We start from the raw sequence: 23,684 nt of genomic DNA, 5'->3' as shown, positions 1-23,684 counted from the left end.
ATCATTTGAGTTGTTATTGAAAGTACTATCACCATTATTCTCTGTTCTTCAAACCGTAGCATGATCAAAAGCTGTAGTAACCCATGCAATTCTCTCCTTCATCCCACTGTGGGGGTGAGCGAGCAGCTGTGTGCTGCTTAGTTGCCCACTGTGGTTAAACCATGACACCAAATTACACCATTAAGCCTTCAGACACTACCCCAAGCACAACCTGGCTGTACCATATGGTTTTCTCCTTTGGGTTTCAAACTAGGATTCTGTCTATACTGGAATGCTGTAGAACTGCTGAGCTCCCAAGCTTCCCTTCAGTTTCAAGCACCTTAATTGTATTTCCATATGATAAAGTGTGCTGGGCCCATACTCCCAATGAGAATATTGGATCAGTAAGAAAAATTTACGAGAGGGCACAGGATGCTTTAAAGCAAGCTATGACAAGTGACATAGATAATGTAAATTCCATGGAAATTCAGACTTCAGTATTCATTATGTTCACAAAAAGAATCATGAACCTTGCCACAATTCACCAGTGTGATTAACACTTCCTGTATTCTTTATTTTCTACCCAAGTATCAGAAGAAAATGTTCCCTGCTTGAAGAGAAAGCCAAAAGCAGCAAAAAGCTGACAATACTTTGTACCAACCTGCAAACAAAACATAAGCGCCAGAAGATACTCTCTTTTTCTTTTCTTTTGCTTAGTCTCTGCCAAGTCATCACCATGGATTTGATTAAGAGATTATTTTAACAAAATAGAAGCTCTATGTGAAAGCTAAGAATATGTTGCTTATGACAATATTTCATCAGTTAAAAAAATTATTAAAAAGTTACTTCTGCAATTGTGGATTTCCTTCAAAACTGACATTAATATATATATATATATACACACACACTGTGAATGGTTAAAAATTGAGACATAATCCACGAAAAATACTCTACACATAGCAGCAGTTATAGGTGCACTGACTACTCAATTCTAAATAAAAATCCAGATGTCTCTACAACGTAAATCTGTATTTTCAACAATTCATTATTACCTACATTTCCATATATGCTCTACCCTGAAAGTGAGTCTGCCCTTTGTAAAAACTGAAACACTTTTTAATATTTCCAGCAAGGTTTAGTCAGATTACCTTAGCAAAAACAACCATTCCTTTGCCAGCTTAGTCCCTGACAGGCACAAAAAAGGAGATAAAGGAGCAGGTATCTGTAATGAACTGAAAATTACATGGAAAAGTAGGAGCGTGTTAGAGGAGGGAAGCAAAAATCTCAGTAACGGATATTCATACCCTTCAGACATAGGAGCTTGAGGGAAGTTGCTGCTTAGCACCAGAGATGGGGTAGCAACTACACTGAATAGCTATGTGTTGCTACACATGTAAATAAACATTTGCAATCTATGATGATCACAAACATTAAGGAAAGCAAGGTTCGACTTCTGTTTGGCAAGTCAAAAACATCTTGTGTGATTTTTTGAAATAATTTCTGATATAAAGAGAAGTCTTGGAACTAGTAATATTGCAAGTCAAATAAGGTTCACATCACTTTTACTTATAAAATGTAGTTTGGCCCTGTCATTTCAAGGAGAAATACTTTAAGTTATTAAGAATACTGCATAGCCAGTAGAGTGCAGCAGCTGTGACATGATCCTCTCTAGAACTTTTGACCTTCCTAAGACAAGTTTTGAAAAACTTCCTACAAATTGCACTTGCTGCACGATCTTTACCATCAGTTCTTTACAGATGAAATGCACAATTCTTCTTTGGGAAAAAAATATCCATTATGGTTACGGTCGCTGCCAAAATAAGTGGATAATCTCTACATTTTGCAAGAACCCCTTTTGCCACTGTCAAGAAGGCAGGTTCCATTTGAGACTGAGCTTACTGATTCAGCTGCATGCTGAACATGCCTTCCTCTTATTATAGTATGAGCATCACTTGTGTCTAAGTTAAGCTTAAGCCAGCATTTTCTAAATCTATTTGCTTATCTCATTCAGACAACCTGTCATCCCTCTAGGGGTACTGTCCATCTCTTTTGGAAAGCAATTCAAAGCCGGATCTTGTCAGCATATTTAGTAGCACCACAGCTTGTGACATCCAGAAATTCTCAGAAATTTCAAAAATTGTAACAGAGAGAAAATACTCTCACACAAAGCTTTCAGGAGTTGCTTTAAGTATGTTACAACATATTACATTCTGTATTGTCTAGATAGCAACAGGTTTATTTACACCTATATGTATATACATGTGGAAACATTCTGTTCTTCAGTCATACCAATTTTTTTACTTCTTACTATGTTGCATAACACAAAATATCCAGAGATTTTAGTATACAGAATAGTTCAGATGTAACTCCATTTCAGCCCTACCCTTACAAAAACAAGCTGAATTATTTTCTTTCATTACTATTTTATCCAATTTCTTATTTGAGTAAAGTACATACGCTGGGTTTATCTCAGTTTGGGGGGCTTTTTACACCTTTTCTTTGCCTGTAATACTAACTGCTGGCCAACTAAGTATTTTTAGTTGTGTTCTCTTTCTACTTGCAAATCTGTTTTTTCACCCCAGAGCCTCAAGGAATTCCTCATTATACCATACTCTCTGATTTTTTTTAAAGATTGCTTTTTTCTTTCACAAATAGACATTTTCTTAAACAATAGGTTCCTCACTTTGTCCCTGAATATTTAAGAAATCTTATTAATAATGAATTAAAAATTTATCAAAAATGTGAAATCTCTTCTCTTTGGACTATCACATTCTGTGGGTTTGTCTGCAGACTTGCAAATCTGTCTGTATTTTAGGATTAAAATAGATCCATTGGATTCCAAGTTAAATACGGAAATATATTTCTCATGATCACTATATTTACCTATCCCAAACATGTTTATTTTTGTCTTCTGATAAAACTGAGTTCCAACATACTCACGACTACTATCCTGGCCTCACTAACATTGTGAACAATCCCACTAACATAAGTCTTTCTTGTATTAAATATTACAAGGAAAAAAGCTGGGGGAAAAATCAGGGCACTTTTACAAGTCAGGAAACCACAATCTTATGCTGCAAATGGTAAATTTAATAGTTTCATGACAGTAAGAGCCATGATTAGTCATCAGAATCACACAACAGAAGCTGTTCAGGTACCTCATATGTACTTTATTACTGAGACTTAAACAGTTTCATGTTTAAGAAGGTATTTTGTGGATTTATATTTTACTTCAAAATAGTTTCAGTCTCCCTGTTTCTTTTTTTTATATGGCAAATTATGATTTTATTTTTAGCTCATTTACTCTTTTTTTTCCCTCTTATTACCTATGAAAATAAACACACTAGTGCGCTAGATTTTTCAATACTCCAATTTCATGAGTGTATTGCCTGCAGAGACATATTTTTCTCATTCAAAAAAATATTCCTTCAAGTGGAATGTGTTATTTTCAACAGGTTCTGTTAAAAAACATACTGAACAGGAATTACTCAAACTGCAAATAAAACCACTGACTATATACAGTGTGAATTTATTAAATAATTATTTACGTGGGCTTGCTATCACAATTGAGGTAAATAATCTGAAGAAATTCAAAACTACCTAGTGGTTGGCAGGCATATTGTTTACACAGTAAATTTAGAATATAAAAATACTGATCCATTGATTTACGTCAATATTTGAGAAATGCCAATCTATTTTAACTAGAATTCATTAGAGAGTCTTATAAATGGAGCAACCTATTTCAAAGATTGCTTTAATTCAGTCACTGACTAAAATGTAGAGGGATTTTTAAAGGACCGAGGACATATGTTACCATTGTCCAGGTTGGACAACCCAGGCCTATTAGTTGAAGCTGCAGAGCAACTTTAAATTGTCCTTGAAACAAGCAGTGTGAGAAAGAAAACAAGCTATGCACAAACAAGAAGCCAGGTGCGGAGCAAGTCCTGGGAACGGCGAAATCAACACACTCTCATCGGCATACTCTGATCAGATGCCTGTAGCATGCTCACCAGTCAGCGACACAGACGCCCGCGTGACCAGAAACTTTATCCAATCACCTGTGTGTGGAGTCGTGTGAGCGGTTGGTTTAATTTATAAATATGACCTGTTTGTTTAATAAAGTGAGCAAAGCATGTTAGCCATATTGGTGTGATTGTCGTGACTTGGCCGACTCTCCATGGGGCACCCTCTTCGCTAAAATATCCAATAAAATTTCATTATCAGACATTTCTAATTTTATGAAGAAAATAACATATCTAACCTAAGAAAGTCTACTTGTTAAATGCTGACTTTAGGGACTAGTAAGACTGAGTGTGCATCATAAACTAAAAAAATGTTGTATGCTTTGCATCTTAGAATTTATTCTGCTTTTGCACAACTTTATGCAATAGTATCTTAAAGGAGATGTGGAATAATGACACTTTCTTCTCTATAAGTACAGTAACTGTTCTTTACAGTACACACATTTATATACTGAAAACTTTTCCATTACATCTAGATAATTTTATAACATCAGGACAGGATATCATAACCAAACTATGTGTGTGATCACAGAGAATGAGTATATACTGTGAAAAATCAGTATTACTTTACATTTCAAATAGCAAAGGTACTAAAATGTAAAAATCAAGTATTCTTGGATAATTTATTTAATTTACAGTTGTTTATGGAAATCAATTTAAATAAAAAGATCTGTCTCTTCAGGACTACAGGAGAGGGCATTTTACTGAAAATTTTACTGGTTTGCTGGAGTGCTCTACCAACAGAAAAAATGATTTAGTTCACAGAAAATTATACAGAATAAGGTTTTACTAAGTATCATTTTATGGTCATTCCCTATAATGACAGCATAACTTCCAGAAAAACATATAAATAACTAGTTATTAACAAGCCATCTTTACCAGAAAAATCCCCCATGTTGTGCTAAGCAATGTATGTTTTTTACTCCTAGAATTAGTCTAGTGAATGTACAAAAAGGTAATTAAATATTTTAATCTATTTATTTTGAAATATTTAGGTACAAAAGGCTTTATGCCTAATGGCTTTTGACACTATTTTGTCTACTGTTTATTAATATTGTCCTCATAATTATCAAAGAAAGAAGCAAGGATCATTTCCTGCAGCCAAAGTCAAAGATAGTCCTCTTAAAGTTCTTAGCAAGCATCCAAACCAACCAGAGACTCACTTTCAGCCTGAAAAGAAACAAATTTGTTCCTGGAAAAAGGCAAAACACCCCCATCATCTTTTCATTATTTTGATATCTTTAAGCAGCAAACGTTAGAAACTTTCTTCCCTACGCCTCTGTGTAAATCAGAGTTCTCATATCTTCAGTACTGTGAGTGATGCTGGTCACCCTTAACTCAAAAAGACCTAATGGAATTTTTAAAAGGAGGCAAGGCAACAAGGATGATCAGAAGACAGAGTGCTTTTCATAGAAGGAGAAACTCTGACTCTTCAGTTTAAAAGAATAACTGTATGAAATATAATAGACTGCATGGAATATAATAGAAATGTGTAAAGGTTATGCACAGTATAGACAAAGTATATAAAGAATTACATAACACAAGACTATGACTCCCCAGTGAAATTAATAGGCAGCAGGCAGAAAACAAAGAGTAACAACTCTTCTATAGAGCAGAAAATTTAATTGTCAAATTCATTTTCATGAAGTTCTGAAGCCAAAAAAAAAAAAAAAGGTTTAAAATGAGGCTGAAAATACTTATGGAGATAGATTCCTAATGGCCATGAAATAAATTCAGCAATATGCATGCAGTCTTTGCTTCAGGAAGCCACTAAAATATCTGAGGTCAAGTGGCTGTATGATGCATGCCCTCCTCAGGTGTATTCTTAAATATCCATTGCAGGGCACAGCCAATACATGATATTAGACTAGATGAATCTTCAGTGTCTCATAGCATCGGAATTCTTTTGATTGGAGCTTGATATCACTATATAATGTTCCAAGATTCATACAAAACAAAAATATAAACTCCAAGTCAAACCCTTAGGCACAAAGAAGACCACCAAATCCTAATGAGGAACAATCTGAATATACCTTTTACAAAATATATGTCATATAAACCTGAAGAAATACAAATTGACAGACTAATTGCTGAGCATCAAAAGCAGTTGCTTCAGGGGGCAGCTAAGGATTTCTACACTGTATGGATGACAACATGGAAATATCTTGAACACTGCAGATAAAACTCTTGATGAAGTACACAGGAGCTGGAGATAAAAGTATTCTTCATCAAGGAAGACCAGATACACAAGATCACTCTCAATAATCTTTGAATGATCATGGCAATTGGGAGAGGTGCCTGGTGACTGAGGGAAAGCAAATGTCATTTCCACCTTGAAGAAGGGCAAGAAGGACCTAAAGAACCACAGGCTGGTCAGCCTCACCTTCATCCCTGGGAAATCAATGGTTTAACTAATCCTGGGAACCATTTCCAGGCACAAGAAGGACAAAAAAATGATCAGTAGTCAGCATGCATTTGCCAAGGAGGAGCCATGCTTGACCAACCTGATGACCTTCTACAATGAAATGACTGGGTCAGGGGAGAGCAGTGAATATTGTCTACCCTGTCTCCAGTAAGGCTTTCCACACTCCCACAAGACCCTCATAGAGAAGCTGATGAAGTACAGGCTGGATGAGCAGAAAGTGAAATGGATTGAAAACTGGCTAAAAGGATGGATCCAGAGAGTGGTGATCAATGGCACAAAGTCTAATTGGAGGCCACCTCCTAGTGATGTACCCCAGGGGTCAATACTGGGTCCAGTTATGCTCAATATCTTCATTAGCAATCTGGATGATGGGGCAGTGTGCACCCTCAGCAGGTTTGTAGATGACACCAAATTGGGACAAGTGGCTGATATAGCAGAAGGTTGTGCTGCCACCCAGAGGGACCTCAACAGGCTGGAGAAATGAGGTGACAGGGACCTCATGAAGTTCAACAAGGGAAAGTGCAAAGTCCTGCAACAGGGCAAGAACAACCCAAGCACCAGTATATGTTGGGGACTGCCCAGCTGGAAAGCAGCTCTGCAGAAAAGGACCTCAGAATGAGTCCTGGTGGACATCAGATTGAACATTAGCCAGCAGGCCTTGAGGCAAAAAAAGTGAATGGTAATTTGGGCAGCAGTAGGCAAAAGTATTGCCAGCAGGCTGAGGGAGGCAATCCTTCCCTTTATTCAGTGAGGCCACACCAGGAGTTCTGTGTCCAGTTCTGGGCTCCTCAGGCCAAGAGAGACATGGGCATGCTGGAGAGAGTCCAGCAAAAGGCCACAAAGATGATTAAGGGAGTGGAGCATCTCTCATATGAGGACAGGCTGAGAGAGCTGGGCCTGTTTAACTTAGAGAAGAAAATGTTAATGTGGGAGTCTAATCAATATACACAAAAACCTGAAGGGAGGGTTCAGAGAGGATGGAGCCAGGCTTTTTTCAGTGGTGCCCTGTGACAGAACCAGAGGCAATGGGCACAAACTGATACACAGGAGGTTCCCTCTGAGCATCAGGAAACACTTTTCACTGTAGGGGTGACTGAGCACTAGCACATGTATCTCCAAGCCCAGAGAGGTTCTAGAGTCTCCATCCCTGGAAATACTTAAAACCTATCTGGACAAGAACACAAGCCACCAGCTCTAGGTGACCCAGCTTAAGCCGAGGGGGTAGACAAGACAACCTCCAGAGGTCCCTTCCAACATCAGCCATTCTGTGATTTTGTGGTACAGAATTCATGCCCAAGGGTGTCAGACTAATCCTGCCTCTGCCCGTAAGGACACATGGTCAACTGTTCTTCAATAATACTTTCACCAGAGCAGAACTGAAATTTGCAACATGATACCTTATGTTTTCAACCACTACTGTGATTCCTTTTGTGCCCTCTCCCACCACATTTTGCCCTCCCCAGATTAAATGTAAGGAAGTTTGTTCATCAGCAAAGTTGGACAGCCACATGTATCTTGAAATCCATTACAGTAGACCCAGATACTGACAGTGATGTCAAGTGGAAAATGCCCCAGTATGTATGGACAGTGGTAAACATTTCTCAGACATACAGTTCCATGCTGCTCCCCAGTGTCCCAATGTTCCCATATACAACAGTTCTCTGCAAGCCATTAAAGTCAAAAAAGGAAATAAAGAAGTTGCAACATTAGTATTTCTGTTCAATTTCCTCCCTGAAAGTTTACAGTAATCACAAAAATAAATCCTGTTCATTAATAAATAAATAAATTTATCACAAATAAACTGCTCTGGAAGGCACTTTAGAAAGTCACTTAGTCCTTTCTATTTGCCCCAACACAGGATCGGCTACACTTGCATCTCTTCTAACATTTTTTTGCCAAACCCACTTCTTAAGATTTTCAGTGACTCAGCTTCCACACAATTCCTAGGCAAACTATGCAAGCATTTTAAGCTTTCTTTCCATTAAAAAGTTTTCCCTACCAAGCTGAAACCTCCCTGATACAACTTAAGTTTACTCCTTTCTGCTTCACCACCAGAAGCACGGAGATGATTTCCTTTCATTTTTCTCCTATGAGGACAGTCTGAGAGAGGTGGGGTTGTCCAGCCTGGTGAAGAGAAGGATCCAGGGACACCTTATAGTGGCTTTCCAATACTTAAAGGGGGCTTATAAGAAAGATGAGCACATACTTTTTAATAGGGTCTGTAGTGATAGGACAAGGGGTAATGCTTTTAAACTAAAAGAGGGCAGATGTAGGTCAGATATTAGGAATAAATTCTTTACTGTGAGGGTGGTAAGACACTGGAATAGGTTGCCCAGAGATGTTGTGGATGACCCATCCCTGGAAATTTTCAAGGCCAGGTTGGATGGGGCTTTGAGCAACCTGGTCTACTGGATGGGGTCTTTGCCCACAGCAGGGGCAGGGGGCTTGGAACTAGATGATCTTTAAGGTCCCTTCCAACCCAAACCATTCCATGATTCTAAGATTTTTCAGCAACTTTCTGCAAATCAAAGATTTATCCTTCTCTTTCATCTTTCATCCTCTGGCATTTTCTCTTCAGAAGGCTAAATCACCTCATATGTTTCAATTTTTCCTTATACATTCCATGTTTCTTAGACATCTAATTATTCATTCTTATCATTCTCCACTGAATTCCAACTGTTCCCATCATTTTTGAAGGATGGTGTCCAAAAAAGGACACACTATTCCAGGTGAGACCTTACCTAAGCTTAGCAGTGTGAAAACTTCCTCACAGAGTTTCCAGGCTAGAGTCTATACGTTCCAGTACTATATTTATCTCATTCATTATACAGGCTCCTGCTCAACTTAAATACTATTATGGCTCCCAGATTCTCTGCCAAAGAACTTCTGCCTACACCATTTTTCACTATCCCATGTCAACCACATAAACTGTCTCTACACCACCTTGCATTTATCCTTTTGAATGGCATCATAACCATAGTTTGGATTTTTCAGGATAATTTTGGAATATAATCCTGCTATTAGATATTACACTTCTCCCGGCCTTGTGCCATCTGTAAATTCAATGAGTACACAACTTAATTAATTTTTTAATTATTAATAAAAACACTAAACAAGACCAGTTCCCAAAGAGATCACTGTTCAAAAAAAATCCTTCCATAATAACAGGAACCATTTACAAATACTTTTCAGCAACTATAACTCAACTGTTTACACTGAGTATAAAACATTTCAAATTTCTTCAAAGCCAAATGCTTCATATGTACAACATCGGTAAGAAGAAAAAAATTGCTGCATTAAGGAAACTGGGAATTCAAAGGAGGTACTGAGGTGTTGTGAACAAAATGTTAATATTGCCAGTATCTAACAATAACCAATAAACTTCACTATAAATATTATATGCAATAAGAATTCAAGTGAGGATATCAGAGCTCAGAACAATACATTGCTTTACAAAATATCAATTTTATGGCCTATTTCTCCATTTAATTTTGTGAAAATTACTCTACTGTGTATTCTCAAAATATAATTCACAGTTTTCATGGCCTTCAAGTATTAAACCCGACTTAAATAAATATATTTCAAAATAAATTAAAACTGATTCTGCCCAGAAAACAACTAACAACAAGTTATATGCATGTTTTAAACCAGCTATGCACAGGTTCAAAAGCAAACATTTCTTTTATCATGTGAACTTACAAGGCATTCTCGTTTAGAAGAAAGAAAAAACAGCAACTCAACAGTTTATAGCTTAAATAATATCAGAAGTCACATTTTAAGAATTTGAAAAATTGGAATAATAAGTATTTTTAGTATCACTTTATGAAAATAATTTCCAGCTACATGCTTTAAGTTTACCCTAAGACTGAAAGTCCTAGCTTTGCCAGTTTCTGTTAAATATTAAAATTTTCAGATACCCAGAAAAGTAAAATTTTTCACATTGCTCTCATACTGGCTTAGCACTGTGAAAGGTCCATGCATGAAATACTGGCCCCATCAAAGTCAAAATTCCCTCAGCTTTGACAGACCCAAGATTTCACCTTATATCTGCTAGTTTTGAAACTTTACAGATATTTAAGAAGGATGAAAAAAAAAAAAAAAAAGAAATTATATTTTCCTGGTCCTTAAAAACCTCTTCATACATATTATGTAGATTTGTATAGCATGCTATGCATGACCAATATCACAAATACCATGCATGTGCATAGGCATGCTATATATAATACTACATGTCTTATCATTCCAGCTCTTCATGCACAGACAAGACACCACTTCACCAGGAGTTTCATGTATGGAACATTTGCATAAAAAGGTAAATGGAGTAGCAGTAACTCCTTAGATTGTGTTCTAATTTAATCACTTAAATTACTGATAAGGAGAGTACAACCTGATTTTCAGTTTTCCCTTTGCAAATGAGGGGTTGGAAAACAAACAGTGTTCAGCTTGTAAAATGCCCTCAGCATGATGTTCTAAATGGGCAATTATTTTAAACATACTCTCCAGTATGTTTTAATGCTATACAGACATTACTTAGTCTACAGAGAGCAGCTTACTTACGTCTGGGGCTCCTTTTCATTTTGCTGTTTTTGCTGTGGTTGAAGAACGTTATTTACCAGCTCAGTGATCCCACTAAAGGGAAACCACCTGTTTAAATAAGCAAATAATGTGACTGAATAACCAATAAAACCACACTAGTTTAAATGTTTTCTTATCCAATGTTAATAGAAATACACAGGCGGAAAAGCTAGAGCCAATGGGAATGTTAGCTGCAATACTAAGTCAGCCACTAAGGATGTAAGGGAAATAAAGTTTTACAGTTCACCAGTTCACAAGCAGGCAGCAAGAACCTACATCCAGCTAACATGTGGATGAAGTAAGAAGCTGCAGGCAGCTCTCTTACAAGCCAGTCAGGAAGCAGATGACAAACTAACTGCAGCCTACCAGGTATTAGTGAAAGCTAATACCATCAAAGGTGCGGAAAGCAGAACATGGCAAAGGTAGAAAAGTCAAGCCTATTGCATTTTTAAGATATTTTACTTACTGTGTCAGCTGTGGTTTTTGCTCTTCTTTGACCCTAAAAAGATAAGTTTGCACAACTGAGTGCAACATGTTGTAAAACAACTACCCTGAAGCTCTATAATCTGTATCAAATGGGTGGGAGAAAGTTCTTACTTTGAGTTAAAAGGATTTTCTTTAACATTTGTTGTATATTTACATGAAGATGTATTCTGTGCTTATTTCTGTTTAGGATTAAAAATGGGGAATGCCAAATGTCTACAGGTTTTAGTTACAAAATTAAATCAGTAATGTTCTATAACTGCCTTCAAATTCTTTGGAAAGAATATCCTGTTAGAACATTTCCAGCAATACATTCAGCTATAAATGCAAAGGAAAGTACTTTGATTATGTTAACTATAATCTACTTTTTTAAATTTTCATTTACAACCAAATTGCCTATCATAATTCAAGGTAAATTTGTAACATGTAACATGCCATTTAATATTCAATATCATAAACTAATAAATTAAAGGGAAATCTACACTATATGTACTAAACTACAACGATGTCAGGGCCTGCCGACAATGTAACTCTAAAAACTAAGGAAAGAAAGCTAAGGAATTTTACTCTTGAGTAAAATTTGCCAGGACTTCCTAAAAGAAATAACTAGATAATACATACAGTATGTCTGTATAGTAGTGACTAAAATTCGTCCATTGCCTTTAGGAAAATATTCTATCTGAAATACATGCTTTAACTTGAGTGAGCAAGCTGATGTTTGCAATTCCTCTCCACCAAACCCAAGAACGGAGACAAATACTCATAGGAGTATTTACATCCTCTAACTGCAGATTTTGATCTTAAATATCAAGTTAGGATCTAGCTTCCCTATATATTCAAAAAACCCCAAAAAGGTTCCTAAATAGATATTCTGAATGTCTCTATGGAGAATACTCTCTTACCTAACCAAACAGGGAGTGCAGGCTCCCAATTTCAGTGGATACTTAACGTTGGACAGAAAATTAAAGCTCATCAAAATAGCTCCACATGTCCTCCCTCATATCATATCACAGTGAATACCTCTATAAAAAGGGTTCAGAACTAAATAAATGGACATTAAGATACATTAAAAACCTTCCAAAATGGATTACAGAAAGGGAAAACTGAATATGCAGCACACAGTAAAAAGTCTTCTAGCATGGTTTTCCATCTTCTGCACTTTAGAAATTTATATACAAAGAAATGTTCCAGTTAAAAAAAAAAAACACACCCCACACAACAACAACAAAAAAAACCCAAAACACAAAAACTACAACAACCACCACCACGCGAGTATACTCCAAAGTCAAGAAACTATGAAAATACAGATTTCTCATGCAGTCAAAACTCCACTCTACCATGCATCTTAATCATAATATTATCTTCAGCCAAGAGATTCCCTGCTAGTTTTTTGACACAGGAAATTGAAAGAGCAGAGGAGTGGGATGGGCAGGGAATCAAAGCATTTCCATACTTTTTTCACTAGACAGCTTAGGACATTCAATTTGTTTTCTCCCAATATTAGAAGCTTAAAAGCTCTAATACAGTCACCTGTGAGAAGGAAACAGTCTCAGACAATGATTCAGAGTTCCTAAGTCGTATGCCTAGAGCTAGACAATGTAAATATCACCTCCCTGGCAAATGGACAACGAAAACTGAATATACAGCTAATTCTTGAATTCCTCTCCATATATGCCTTCCAAACATTTACTGGACACTTTGAAGTTATTATATCATTGTGAATCTTTCTATTGAACTAAACAAAGGAAACCTGAGTGCTTCCCATAATCAAATTACAATCAACATCTTTCCTTTGGATAGTAACCATGATCAATTTTTTTCACATGTGGAATTGAGATCCAAATAGAAAGACATCAAACTTGCAATACTGCACACTAATTCTAAGTGTACAATTTGAAATCTTTGGTGCACTTTTTTCAAGAGGATCTAGCATCTTTATGTAACAGTATATGAAATAATCTTTTCTCCTCCTTCAATTCTGTGTCTCATCCACTATACACTTTCCAACACTGCAGTTATATGAGGACAACAGCTTCCATTATTATATAACTGTGACGCATTCCTTCAGCACTCTCCATACATCCTTCATTCCCTGGATTAGGCAACTATCTTCCATGACTTTATAACAACCATAGAGGGCAAGCTATAATTTGAAAAGAAACTATGGAAAAATCTATTGTAAAATAGATTCTACCATATGAAATTAAACGAATACTGCCCTTATGGATCAACAGGCCTGAACATCTCAGGTGTACAGCCATAGGTATTTATCTTTCAAGGTCAGAGAATAGAGATACTGGATCTAAATCAGCAAACCTCAGGATAATGCCTACTACTCTTTTTCCAAAAGACTCTTCAATCAGATTAAAGTAGGAGTAGAAGTTGTAGTAACTAAAATAATAACATATTAGATTAAATAAACAAATCATGTTTTTAAATCTGCAGTGGTTTAAATAGCTTTTTCTAGACAGAAAAGGACTGAAGAGACTCCAGAGTCTGAAACCTTGTCTACATACACGTATACAGTTGCATTTCCTTTGGTTACCACTATGTGTTTTACTAGATTGTGTACTACCATATATATGCATTGCTTTCTTCCCTCTTTTCAAAAATCAGCAACTGATAATTGCTTAAATGAAGTTGGATTGACAAAAACCCCAAACCTCCATTTGCTCACAGACCAACTGAAAAATCCCAAGCAGTATGACTGTATTCTGCTTCTTCCAGACTACCTGTCTTCATTTTACCTTCCCACATCTTTTCAGCCTTATCCTCTCAAAACTCTGCCAAGAACAATGCCAGTTCTAGCTATTCACTAGAAACAATTTCTGATTGATACCTATTTACTAAAACCACCAACAGGATGCAGATAATGTGTTGGATCAACAGTGACTGGGACAATGTATTCCAACAGTGCAGAATATTAAATACTTTACTATGTATTATCAATTTTTATTAATTCTGTCATAGGAATTTACTCAACACTTTGCATAAGCACTAAATTAATTCTAAAATGCTTGAAGAGTTTGAAGCTTTTATCACACATTTTTTGCACAGATCATAACTCCATATATGGCTTCACTTGAAAAAAAGCCAGGATTTTCTACTTGTCAAGAATAAAGAATTTTTGCACCTTGCACTTTGTCATCTGGAACCTCTGCCCTTTGAAACATTCACAGCACCATTCCTCCTGTGTTCCTCTGCAAGTCTACACAGTGCAAGTACCAGACCCCTTTGATCTTTCCCAGGAGCTAGCATCATTAGGTTAGGTCTCAAGCCTCAGTGAACACTTTTTGATGTTAGATCCTATCCGTGTACTAAAAAATTCCTCAAAGATTATGGCTAGTCCCACTGGCACAGAGAATGAATAGGAAAGCAGAACAGGGAAAAAAAACAGAAGCAGGAGAAAAAGTAATGAAAACATTAACATAAAAATTATTCTTAGCCCTTTAAACTCCTAATACTTTTCTCTTCTTCAATCTATTGCCATCAGCAAAACCTCCTTCCTAAAATCTACTATCCCAAAATCATAAGGCATTCTTCCCAAAAGATGTTGGTCACAGGTAAACGAACGAGCACTCTGTTATCAGACCTCTTCTCTACTTTTACATAATTGGATGCATAGCCACAAAAACATCTGTGCACAATTTAGGTGCCTAAATCCATGAAACTGATCCATAAAACACAGTATACATCTCCTAGATATCTGAAATGAAATAAATGAAATCGGTATCTAGTTCTTCCCAGTCAAGTTTAGGAAAATCCAGATTGCAGAATCAGCTATCCCTGGCAAAGATAAACATCTTAATATCTATATCTCAGACCCAACAGTGCTCTCAAGATTCACAATGTTGCCATCCACAGACCTACAAGCACCAAGAGATCTGATATGTAGGAATAGTCTGGGCGTACCTGATGTCTCATAGAAACATTGAGTTTGAGTATAAAGCATATAACACTCTATGCCACTTTCATTTAAAAACGTTACAGGCCAGGAGTCACACTCCTTTGCTCAGTAGCTTTCTATGCTCTCCTTATCTCCTAACCACCTGAGAGAGATGGTTAGAAGAAGACAGGATGGGATGGAAGTTTTTTCTAGGTCTTCTGTTTGGGATTCTGATTTCCCTCATCCATAAACAAAAACATCCAAATATTTATTTGTTATTACAATTAATGTTGTAATTGATGTTGCTGGTATCAATTTAATGAAGTTGTTGATGTTTCTACTGTATTTTTATTAAATACATTGCCTATGAAGTCCAGAGCGTGGGACACTTGTACGAAAATTTAAGTTTAGAGAACATGGAGTTAACAGCACAAAACCCAAAGCAGAATATATGTGCAGTAGTCTCCATAGGCAATGCATGTTCCACTAAACTTGATTAAGAATTAATATGAGATTAAATATTAATGTGCAGAACTATCTGGTTTTCCTAAAGCAAGTCATAGAGGAACAATAAGGGATAGTCTCAGATCTATATAAAAAATCTTCACATTTTGCTTCCTCTACAGATACAGTGCTGACATTTACCTCCAGCTGTGTTCACAGCAAAGATATAGAAAATAGTTGAGAGAAGACTGCAGCAAATAATTTTGTCTCAAATATACATTTCTATTTATATATATTAAAAAAACATCTATAGTGCTGCTATCTTTCAAATTAAAACAACAGCATGAATGCTAACTACTTGACATCCACATACATTATAGTGAATTAAACTGAATACTGTTCTCAGGATTTGCATTTGTTATTCTTTGCATTCCAGACCCCACTAGCCCAGATGACAGTATAGAGCAAGCAGCTCTCTCAAGAGTCATGATGCCAACACACAATCTTTGAAGGGTTCTCTCTCTCTCTTCAATAACTTCTCAATACAAGCCTAGTGAAAAGCAAAAAGTGAAGGCAAAACTATAAATTCAGTTTATGTATTTGAAGTTAGATACTGCTATTTCTTGCACAGATGTCTAAAAACGGAGATACTACTAATTCACAGGACTAGTGTGGCTATGCCATTCTATAGAGTGTTCTGAAAAGTAAAAAGGATTATACAAAAGTCAAGTCCTATAAGTAGTAAAAAAAGGGTGTCTCTGTGATGCTTGTGAAAGGTGCTATAAAAGTAAAAATTCTTCTGAGAAGTCTATTACTAACAAATGCTTATCAAGGAGATATTTTTGAAGCCATCTTTTACAAGCCGATGCTTCCATCACCTGACCAAAGAAGTTCTAACCCATCTGAAAGCCAGAGACCTACATCCTTTAGGGCACACAGTTTAAAATAAAAGACATTCCAAAAAAAACTTATAAAAATACTGCAACTTAAATTACTTTAATACACTGAGTTGTGTAGATACCAAACATACACTAGATGAACAGCTTTGTTCATCTTTTGTGGTAACATATGCTGCTTAACAAATGTCTGTCAAAGTCTGTGAAAACCTCAGGTTACAAGCAAATCCTTGCCATACTTACAAAGGAGAAGAAATTACCCTTGCCATTGGAAATTATCAGCTTTTATTTAACATTTATTTTAAATCTAAATTTCATCAACAAGCTGGGAGTTCTGCATTTTGTGGCTCATCCCTTACCTTCCAAAACCCTGATCACACATTAAAGGAAAAGAGTAAAAAGAAGATCAGTGTTGAATCCCTCCATTAAATTTTTCAGATTAATAGTGCAATTACTACATTAATACTTTGCAACAATCTTCAAAAAAAAATCTAGCATTACCCAACATGAACTGGGCTGAAGACTGCATGGGAAGCTGGTAAGAAAGCAACAGTGAATGATTTCAGTCTTCAGCCCTTTTAAAAGATTTTGATGAAGTTATTTAACCATCTTTCTTAGGAATTTATATATTCTCATAGTACCTGAACGTCATAAACTTTCAAAAATATTTACCACCACCAATATTTTTTAAATATTTAGAAAAGCTTCCTCTCCAATACACCTTGGAAAATGTCATTGAAAATAAAATAGGATTAAAAAAAAAATGCTAAAATTCTAAACCTCTGTTCCCTCTCCCCCTGCCTCACACTCTTTCTCACCAAAAATGGCATTCGGTGTGTAACTGCATCTGTTACCACTGTGTAACGTTACCTGACCACTGGGGTGGATGCCCATTCTTTTGGTCTAACTAGGGACTTTGCTGAAAAGGGGGGAAGATTACCAGCTCCAGCCACATTCAGAGGTTTCCACCACCCTGCCTTAGAGTGCAAGGCCCATTAATCCATTTTCCTAGATTGCCTCCTGTGGACTCTTCTTTTTCTAAATCTTTGTAACAGTATCTCAATGATATGCTCTGTACCTTAAAACTTAAGGTACAAGCTTAAAAAAAAAGGATTAGTGACTACGTGCTCACACATCAGAAATCAAGACACATGACATACACAGGATGTATAACTTTGCCTGCACCCATTCCTGACAAAACAGTGGAGCAACTACAGTCACACAAAGCAGTGGAGTTAACACAGTCACAGAGTCAAATTGTATAAAATCAACTACTTCCTTGAAAGAGGACACCTCTTTAAGAGTAAGTTACACTACATAAGTATGTTTAATTCCAAGAAAAGAGAGTTAAGGAGGTTGAATATAAATGCCGTGTTAATTGGATAACTGTAAAATATTTCCATATTAACTGAATTAATTCTCTGCATTGATTATTCTATTGATGTTATAAGAACATTCACCTTAGAACATTCAGCGTAATTATTTTTGACCAAAATTAAAATTTTCATTTTAGATGACTGCTCCAAGTTTGTATTAGTTTAGAGAGTTAAAGGTAGTTGAATTAAGAAGGATCATATTTTAGACAATAATGTCTTTTGAAAGGAAAATTTTCTTGAAGATGTGTATAGGTGATTTTCCTGACTAATTCTGACCTGTTTGTAACAAAAGTATCGGCAGTTTCCACAAAAACATCTCCAAGATCAGTCACTGAGAGGTAACTGGATATTTGATACTAGTGACAAAGCAGGTGTAGAAGGTGGGTACTTGGCCTAGAAACAATACTTGTAACACAGAATAAATTTAAAACCTACCTAAATCCAAGCTGAAAAGGATAGACATCCCTGATGTCCAAACTGAAGCGGTGGTGAAGATACAAGAGAAACAACAAGTACCATACACACTTTATGGATAAGCACAGACCTATACATGCTACTGTATAATAATAGTCTAGGCTGAATGAGCTCCCTGCATGAACCCCAGATGAGCATCACCCATAAACATAAATTCTGTAAGATTAGGACTACTCTGACATTTAGATGATAATTAGAAATGGGATGGTTTTATCACAGGTTCCAGAAAAAAACAAGCTCCAAAGTGAATTTTTGACACTAATATTTTTAGAAAATATATACTAAAATGTGGTTCACTCCAACTGAAAACATAGTGCTCAACAACCCTATACTTTCAGTACTAAAACTGAAGACACTGACAGTATTTTTGATTATTTCAGACCCAGCATAATAAATCAGACTCTGCTTATCTTAGGATATGAACTGAAATAGGGCAAAAATGTTTCCTATTATTTGTTTCTGGACTAAGAGACAGAGACACTGTGTTCTACAGATGAAAGCTCCCATACTTCTCAGACATTTCCTAGCTTGGTCAGATTTTCCCCTTTCTGTTACGATGTTGATAGTAAAATGATAAAATGATTGTCAAAATCACAAATCAGCACATGGGAAAATAACTGTCGTACAACTGTAATAATAAATAAGTACTACACTGAATTGTAGCCATTATGTTATGAGCAGTTCCAATAATTAATTCATGGATCGATGCTCTCTTTTGAAGGTTATCCAAAATTGCAAGCATGAGGCCTCGACCAGGGAGGTGATATTAAAAGGTTAATGTTAAAAATCTAGCATTTGTCCAAACCTAACACATTATTTAAATTGGGGTACTGCAGCTTTTTCATGTATTTAGCAAAAAAAAAAGAGTATTTTGGTTATCACAGTGTAAGTGAGAATTTGTAACCATCAGCATTATAATTGGTTGCTATGTGGAATATGCCAGCTGCTTCCCACTTGGGTATCTTGTGTCTGCTGAGGGAATGAGGCATGTGCAAATAATAGGAAAAACAAAAAATATAAAGCAATAATTAATAGAATGTCTTGGATCAAGTGAAGTTGTCAGAGGGACAATAAAATTAGCTAAATGACAGTAGCATTATTCAGCCTGTGTAACAACATTAACAGAAGAAAATACAGTCTGTGAAGAAGTGTCTGCCAATCTTAAAGTTCCAGAAGTTTTTTTTCAGGTTTTCACATTACTAACTTTCTTGAATTAGGAGTTTCACCAGTCTGATATTCTCTGGGTAAACCATCCATTACCTGTTAGGTGTTCATCTCTGACACCACATATAATAGCTGAAAGATCAGACCAGCTAACTTGCAACATGTAATATCAAAATTCAGCCTGAGTTAGAAATGCAGTAAGAGCAAAACAATGAGCCAATCAACACATATGAAGGCTGTCAAAGGCAGCAGTTAAAAAGAGCAAGCAAGTTTTAAGGAGTCCTTGAGCCTTAGTAAATATTTCTTTAATAGAAGTTTACCTATTCAGTTTCTATTGGCTCATTTAAAGAGCAGCTAGCATTGCATAAATCTTCACTAGAATGAATTTCCAAATCCATTTTCAAGGACATGAGACACAGGTAAATGCCTCCTTGAATTTAATCAGTTTGTCCTGTCAGTAGACTCCTTTCTAGACAAAAAAAGGCTATGTTCCTAAAAATACCCATTTTCTTCTCTTTCAGAAGCTACATTGTGAGACAATATAATCATTTGTCATCTGTCCTGCAGTGTATTTTGTCACGCTAATGTCTCTCACACATTCGGAGAAGTCCGGACTTCTCTGTAATCTCAGTGTTCATACTACATCCCGGCTGAAAAGCCTCACATGGGTGCCTGACACTTCTTCAAGACTTCTACATAAGCAGTAACTGCCTTCACTCCAGATGTTTAGGGTATTTTAAACTATTTTTAACTATTTTAACAAAATTTTAGCTGGTTAAGCTGTAAAAACATAGATATATATTTAAGTTTGTTGATAAAAAAACAACCCAGGTTTATTTGGGTTTATTTTTTTTTCTCCAACGTAATAAATGTTACTTTCATAAATCCTGCAGATATGTTGATATTGGAGGCAGGTGACATTACCAAAAAAAAAAAAAAATTCAACCTAAAATAGCAGGACTCAAATCAGAAAAAAATACTGGACTTTCATTTTCAAAGAAGGGACACAGGAAAAACTGTCCAATTGTCATGTAAAATTGTTACTATTTATAATTCTGTGTAATTATAGGGACCCCATAGCAAGTCTCATGTGAGATTTGAGTTGAAAAATGTTTGAGTGACATATACTACTACAACTCAACCTCCAAAGATTATTTTTTGACAGCTAGCATTCATCCGAATGTATCTATTAAAATTTAAGAAAATTCTAATTATCTTTCACTTTATTAACATTGTTAGTTTGAATTAGCCAGATTTTGGTTTTCCTTCTTTATTTTCCTACATTTTTAAGAACAGTTTAACAAATAATCAACCAGAAAGAAAATTTCCCTCCAATACAATCCTTAAGACAAATACTCTACTTTTACACCTCAAGTTACTTTAAAAAAAAAGCATAGGAAGCTGGAATAGCACTTAGGTCTTACGACCACCACCATAATCTTATATTTTGTGTAACAAGAAAAAAAAAAAAGGTTTTGTAGTCTTGCCTACAGGATGTGTGAAACATACAACAGTAGCTGCATAAAGTAAGCAAGCCATATTTCTGGAAATGAAGATGACTATAATGACGACTGTAAAATACATTGTCTTGTTCATGACTAAAATGCACAAATTTACCAATATCACTGACAGTAATAATACAGACATAAATATATCCCAATGCAACACAAAGGTTTACAAGACTATTCAAGCTTGAGTAAATCTGTAATCTCCATGCACAATTTTACCAGAGTGAACTTCAGTAACAAATCATCAAATACCATTTTAGTTGTTGTTCTACAGGATTTTTTCTTTTAAAAGACCAAATAAATTGCTTTTTTCAGTCCAGAGAAAGGCCTTTCTCTTAATACTTCACTCCATTTAAACAAAAATTGTAACCATAAGGATTTTTAAGATATTTATTTCAGTGTCTGGATTGCAACTTTTCTTATTTGATCTAATTTCTACTAAACCTATATTGTCAAGATGACACTAGTTTTTACTTATGCTTTATCCTGTTTTGTAACTAACTGAAATTCTCAGGGAACTCATAAAACAAAGCAGAAAGCCTAATTTTAAAACTGATACAAAAGCTAGGATACTGAAATTGAACACATTTGATCCCTTTTCAAAGTATTAGTTGTATTTACACAATGTATTTTAAATATTCTGCAAAAAGATGGCCTCAGATGTAATACATGTACAGATGTAACAATGTAAGTAGAGTTGCATTTTAGAACAAACTACTCCAAAAAAGCAGGTTTTGCTAGGGGTTTTGGTGGGTTTTGTTTGCTTCTTCAACAGTAGATGGCATTCCAAGCATCTCCTGCAGAAAGTGCTTTCCTAGATGCTTGTACTGTCACCAGCTGCTACAGTGAAATATGCAACCCTGGGCTCAGCTGCTAGCAGGTGAATACAAAATCATTTTAAATCTGTAATTAGTTCAAAATGCATTAGTAATTACTTTGGCCTTGATACATTATTTTGCCTGTTAAATAAGGTTTTTATAACATTATTAGCTATAGTATATTCACCAGCTGAAAATAATATACACTAAAGAGCTTAACTACACAACAGATAGTAAGTTAGTATTTCTCAGACTGTGACATTTAATCACATGAAATGGATTCAGATTTCTTCCAGAATGCAGGCAATCCTAGAGAAGGATTGCTTTCAGAAGAAATAACAGGAATAGAAATAACAAATATCATTTTTTCTTGTTCTCAGCCTCTTCAGAATCAGCTTTACAGACAGTCCTTTTCTAGGGCAGACTTATATCCTGCATCCACTCACACATGAAGCTTTGAATGACTATCATATAATAAACAGCGGCAGTGGCAGTTTAAGTACTTCATCAGTAATACCAGCTTACTAAATGGCATGAAAAACACAAGTCATAAAATACTGTTTTTTCCTGACAATAGAATTAATTGAATAACAATATAAATGGGAATACTCTTAGCTCACTTTGAATTCTATATTCACATATTCTATACAATTTATTAGTTTATATCTGGGAAATCACTGGAAACTACTATGATATAATCTCATCTATCATGAGATTGATATGATCTATCTACATGAGATATTTGAGGTAAATACAATGCAAAGTTTACATACTCCTGAAAGAAAGCACAAGTGGTTTCCTTTAAAAATAGATGTTGTCTTGTGATTCATTTGATGCATGGAAGAGCTAGAATCATAAACAGAATATTATCATAAACTGTCTATATAAGTAGGTATAGTAATATAGTTTACAATAGTGGAAGTGTTCTTTTCCATTGGTTTTATAAGCCTGAATGAATGTTCCACTAAGAAATAAAAGATATCACTCTATTTTTTTACACAATGGTTTGCTATTTCTGTCTACCTGTCTCCTTTGATCAATATTCTGTTGGGGTTTGTTTGCTACTTGCATCTTTATTTTAAAGTGAATTAAAGTTACATAATACTTGGAACTCACCAAATTTTTCTAGACATTTTCTGATTCTGCTTCTGAGTCTCCTCGTCTTGTACCCTTTGTTGTATGAACAAGGCTTTCCTAGTCTTGTTATCTTAAAAGATAATTTATGTGAAATTTTTATTTTTTATGTTGTACAGACTTATTTACAACTAGCAAGGAAAGTGATTCTAATTCTTTATCACAGATGCTAGTTAAACTGAAGTGTTGTAATTGTTCACAATTTTTTTTATCTAGTGACCGGCCATTGGGCTCAGGAGATGAATATAATCCAATACTATGAACACAGCCAGATTTGAAACTACCGAAAAATTTGCATACATTCCACCCTCTTTACAGTTAGTTTCAACTTGTAAGGTTTTAAAGCTGATTTTCAAAGACTACCTATCTTAAAAGAGGAACTGCTTTGGTAAAAGCATTCGAAACAGAAATCAAGTCATCTGGTCTAATTCCTGAAGGAAATACCATTTAAGGGGGAAAAAAAAAAAACCACCAAAAAAACCCACTTTTACAGAACGAAC

The 23,684-nt window shown here is 35.6% G+C and overlaps 1 protein-coding gene across 38 annotated transcripts in view; it reads right to left on the bottom strand.

Moving 5' to 3' along the window:
- RIMS2 (regulating synaptic membrane exocytosis 2) overlaps positions 1-23,684 on the bottom strand; it is a 485,006-nt gene that overhangs the window by 409,450 nt on the left and 51,872 nt on the right. The window lies entirely within an intron of this gene.

The sequence above is a fragment of the Falco naumanni genome, chromosome 3 (assembly GCF_017639655.2).
Source record: "Falco naumanni isolate bFalNau1 chromosome 3, bFalNau1.pat, whole genome shotgun sequence".
Taxonomy (NCBI): Eukaryota; Metazoa; Chordata; class Aves; order Falconiformes; family Falconidae; genus Falco; species Falco naumanni.
Note: the sequence above shows the minus strand (reverse complement) of the source record. Positions and strands in the feature narration are given on the sequence as shown.